Source organism: Passer domesticus, chromosome 8, assembly GCF_036417665.1.
Source record: "Passer domesticus isolate bPasDom1 chromosome 8, bPasDom1.hap1, whole genome shotgun sequence".
NCBI lineage: Eukaryota > Metazoa > Chordata > Aves > Passeriformes > Passeridae > Passer > Passer domesticus.
This window is the reverse complement of record NC_087481.1, coordinates 10,954,662-10,959,681: the sequence shown is the minus strand read 5'-3', so window position 1 is coordinate 10,959,681 and position 5,020 is coordinate 10,954,662. Positions and strand designations below refer to the sequence as shown.

At 54.6% G+C, this 5,020-nt stretch overlaps 1 long non-coding RNA gene across 1 annotated transcript; it reads left to right on the top strand.

Annotated features, from left to right (window-relative positions):
• The first annotated feature begins 291 nt into the window (after window positions 1–291).
• Window positions 292–4,071, top strand: LOC135306111 (uncharacterized). Its single transcript, XR_010366964.1, has 3 exons — window positions 292–569; window positions 956–1,519; window positions 3,317–4,071. It is a non-coding gene; the product is annotated as an uncharacterized LOC135306111 (long non-coding RNA).
• The last annotated feature ends 949 nt before the right edge of the window (window positions 4,072–5,020 follow it).

Sequence of the window (5,020 nt, the reverse complement as noted above, 5' to 3'; positions counted from 1 at the left end):
GGCTGGGTGGACGATAACAGACTCCCAGTAGGATGTCAGCCTTGTTGGCCTTCCCCCTAATTCTCACCCACAGGCATTCAACTCCATCCTCATTAGTTTCATTACCTGTGGTGTCCAAAGCCTCCCTAATATAAAGGGCCACCTCTCCACCTCTTCTCCCTTTTGTATCTCTCCTGAAGAGCTTGTAGCCATCCAGTGCAGTGCTCCAGCCCTGTGAATCATCCCACCACGTTTCTGTGATGGCAATTACACCACAGCTCTGCTGCTGGACCATGGCCTCCAGCTCTTCTTGTTTGTTACCCATGCTGCATGCACTGGTATCCATGCGCCTCAGCTGGGCTGCTGATTTCACCCCTAATTCAGGCTCACTCAGCCATTGGGCCTGCTTCCAGAGAGCCCAGCTGCATCCCTTTCCCCCTTCAGACCTAGTTTAAAGCCCTCTCAACAAGTTCTGCTAGTTCATGAGCTAAAAACTTTCTGCCCTTAACAGAGAGATGGAGCCCATCTGGTTCCAGCAGGCCAAGTACAGTAAAAGTTGTCCCATAATCAAGGAATTCAAAATTCTGCAGGTAACATCAACCCTTAAGCCACTTGTTAATAATTTGAGCTCTTCTATTCCTTTCACTGTTCTTCTTAGCCACCAGCGGGACTGAGGAAAAAACTACCTGTGCCCCTGTCCTATCAATCATCTGACCCAGTGCCCTAAAGTCCCTTTTAATTGTCCTGACACTCCTCTTTTCAATCTCTTCACTGCCAGCCTGGAGTATCAGCAGTGGCTAATAATGAGAGGGCTAAATCAGCCCAGGCACTCTCTCAGTGATATCCCGTACCCAGGCCCCAGGGAGGCAGCAGACCTCTCTGTGGGGTGGGTCTGGTCGATGTATGGGGCTCACTGTTCCCCTCAGAAGGGAGTCACCCACCATGATTACCCTTTTTTTCCTTTTGGATGTTACAGGTGGCAATACCTCTCACAGATGAATCATAATTGGGAGACTCACTGGACAGATAATTTTCTTCTAAATCATGTGGCTGACTCCAGATCCAGGGGCTCATACCTGTTCCGAAGTGTCACCTGGCTGGGGAGTAGGGGTCAGGAGGAATTTTTATTATTACCTCCTTGAGTGGATATCTACTCCCACTCCCCTTCATCTATCAGGTATCCTTCTGTTGTCTAAGAGTAAGAGGTATAAAAGACTGTGGGTACCAAGGAGAGCATTGCTTCACTGCCAGATCTCATGGAACCAAGGATTCATTGTGACACTGCAGGGCCTTGGGGGACCATGGCACCATTGTGACACTGTGGGGCCCAAGGAGCCAAGGGAGTTTGTGAAACCAAGGGGTTCCCTGGAACCAAAAGAATATTGTGACACTCATTTAATCATGGAGACCAGTGAGACACTCTGGGGCCTTATGGAACCATGGTGACACCAAGCTGTCTGGGAGTGCTGATCACCTGGAGGGTAGGAGGGCTCTGCAGAGGGCCCTGGACAGGCTGGATCCAGGGGCCAAATCCAACAAGGTGAGATTTAACAAGTCCAAGTGCCGGGTCCTGCACTTTGGCCACAACAACCCCTGCAGCACTACAGGCTGGGGACAGAGTGGCTGGACAGCAGCCAGGCACAAAGGGACCTGGAGGCACTGATGGACAGCAGGCTGGACACGAGGCAGCAGTGTGTCCAGGTGGGCAAGAAGGCCAATGGCTCCTGCCCTGGATCAGGAATGATGTGGCCAGCAGGAGCAGGGCAGTGATTCTTCCCCTGTGCTCAGCACTGGTTGGGCAGCACCTCAAGTGCTGTGTCCAGTTCTGGGGCCCCAAATTTAGGAAGGACATGGAGGGGCTGGAGTGTGTCCAGAGAAGGGCAACAAGGCTGGGGAGGGGTCTTGAACACATGTCCTGTGAGAAGGGGCTGAGGGATCTGCTGGGATATTTTATCCAGGAGAAGAGCAGGCTCAGGGGAGACAAGGCAGTGTCAGGGCACAGGTTGGACTTGATGATGTCCAAGGTCTTTTCCAGCCTTGCTGATTCTGGGATTCTCTGAAACCACCCTTAGAGCAGTTGCAGGATGAGCCCTGGGCCTCCTCTTCAGAAGCTCCAGGAGCCCAGGTCCCTCAGCTTCTCCTGCCAGCCCCAAAGCCCATCCTGTCAGTCCTGCAGAGCCTCTGCAGCTCCTCCTCATTGCCCAGAACAGGGAGCCCCACAGGCAGACACAGCAGCCCAGATGTGTCCCCCTGGCCTGGGGGGCCTCTGGCAAGGGAGCAGCAGCAGGCACTGCAGGAGCCTGCAGACAATTCCTGCAGCACTTGGAGGATGATCCTGCTCCCCAAGGGATGTTCCCATGGTGCCAGGTCAGGAACTGGAATGGGGAGTGGGGCCAGAGAGGAAAGGGCAAACAGGGATGGGCTGTTTACAGGGGAGGGAACGGGGGGGCAAAAGGAAGAAATTTGTGGCGGGAAGAGTAAAGAAAGCAGAGGTGAAGCCAAGGAAATGCTGAGGGCAGATTGGGGGTGGCTGCCAGGCAGCCCTGGCTCTGAGCAACAGGGTCTGCAGTGGGACAAGACACTCCCAGCTCATAGGATCAAACTTTCTGGCTGACTGCAGAGGCCAGGACAAAGCTGGGTGGTTTCCCTGGTGTCCCCCAGCCCTTGCTGGCCCCAGGGGCTGATGGCATTTGTGCTCCCTCAGGTTCATGTCCCCACAGCAACATCATGGGGGTGCTCCTGCCTGCTCTGTGCAATGCAAACAGGGGCTCCTGAGCCAGTGCTGCCGTGGCTGTGCCTGCAAGGATGCGGCACCTGTGTGAGCTGGGGGAGAGGCCAGGGCTGCAGAGGGGGGATGTTGTTGGCAGCTCCATCAGGACGCTCTGGGACGCTGCCCTGGGCTGTGCAGCGCACTGGGGATGGATCAGCCCCTGCTCTGCTGCTCCTTCCCGTCTCCCCCAGGGCCCTTGCAGAGCCCCAGCCATGCTGTTTGCCCCCAGCCTGCCCACGGCCAGCCTGGGGCTGCTCACCCTGGGGCTTTTCTGTGCTGAGCATTGGCCTGGCCGTGTTCTTGAGAGAGCCTGGGCAAGGAGCCTGGAGCCCCCAGGGCCTGGCCTGAGGCGTCAGCGCTGCCCCAGCAATGCCCATGGCCTGTCCCTGCTGCAGCCCCGGCACTGCCACCCCCAGGACTGTGCCCGGCCCCGAGAGCACTCAGGCCCTGCAGCAACACCAGGGCCACCAGGGCAGCGGGGCAGGGCCACGGCAGCAGCACTGGCAACACCAAGTGCTGCTGCTGCTGCTGGGCACAGCTGCTGTGCCAGCACTGATCTGCCCCCAGCTCTGCACACAGACATTGCTGCTGCAGCTCCAGATGAGGCAACAAAAGGGCATCTCTGCAGAAATCTCTGCTGGGAGATCCTTTACTTCCTTTTAAGCCACTGAGAATGCAGCCCCTCACTGTCAACGGTCTGTGGCCACAGTGAACGTGGAGAGAAACAAAATGAACAAAGGCACAAACAATGACATTTCTTTGTGGAATAAAATATAAAAGTAAAACAAAAAAAAAAAAAAGGAACCTCCAAAATGAAACCAACAACAATTGTCAAAGTTTATTTTTATTACAAATGATTTGTGGAAATTTGCCAGCAGTTTAATGTTTCTGAAAGCATCGAGTTATCAGTCCCCACACTGCAGCCTTGAGCTCCTGGTTCCTCAGGCTGTAGATGAGGGGGTTCAGGGCTGGAGGCACCACTGAGTACAGAAGTGATAGGGCCAGATCCAGGGATGGGGAGGAGGTGGAGGGGGGCTTCAGGTATGCAATCCAAATAGTGCTGACAAACAGAGAGAGAACAGCCAAGTGAGGGAGGCAGGTGGAAAAGACTTTGTGCCGTCCTTGCTCAGAGGGGATCCTCAGCACAGCCCTGAAGATCTGCACATAGGAGAAAACAATGAACACAAAACAACCAAGCCCTAAACAGGCACTAACTGCAACGAACCCAAGTTCCCTGAGGGAGCTGGAGTTTGAGCATGTAAGTTTGAGGACTGGGGACACATCACAGAAGAACTGGCCCAGGGCATTGCCATGGCACAGCGGCAGGGAAAATGTATTGGCTGTGTGCAGCAGAGCATTGAGGAAGCCACTGGCCCAGGCAGCTGCTGCCATGTGGGCACAAGCTCTGCTGCCCAGGAGGGTCCTGTAGTGCAGAGGTTTGCAGATGGACACGTAGCGGTCATAGCACATGATGGTCAGGAGATAAAACTCTGCTGAAATGAAGAATAGAAAGAAAAAGAATTGTACAGCACATCCTTTGTAGGAGACGGTGCTGGTGTTCCAGAGGGAATTGTGCATGGCTTTGGGGACAGTGGTGCAGATGGAGCCCAGGTCGCTGAGGGCCAGGTTGAGCAGGAAGAAGAACATGGGCGTGTGCAGGTGGTGGCCGCAGGCTACGGCGCTGATGATGAGGCCATTAGCCAGGAGGGCAGCCAGGGAGATGCCCAGCAAGAGGCAGAAATGCAGGAGCTGCAGCTGCCGCGTGTTTGCCAATGCCAGCAGGAGGAAGTGGCTGATGGAGCTGCTGTTGGACATTTGTACTCTCTTGGCATGGGGATCTGTAAAAAATGTAAGCATAAAATAGTTGGATTAGGAGAGCATTTTAAATATCCCAACAGAGCATGGGTACACTTTCCCCTCACTGCCTGCCCAGGGCTCTGCTGCCTGGAGCTGTCCCTGCCAGCAGCTGCTTCCCTGTGCCCAGGGCTGGGCCCTGCCAGTGCTGCCAGAGCCAAGCCCAGCCCTGGGGGCTCAGCTCTGCCCTGCAGACCCCTCCCAGCTCTGGCACTACCCAGGGGCAGCTCTGGCTCTGCAGGCTCTGATGGCAATGTCAGAGCAAACCTGAAAAGGCTAGAAAAGAGACACTGATTCTGACTCTACAGGGCCCTGTGCTGATTTCTCTTACTGCCTGGTTTATTAAGATATGAGAAAAAAAAAGTTTTTATTTTTCTCAACATGGACTGAGAGATAAATATGTGCAATTTCCCATCT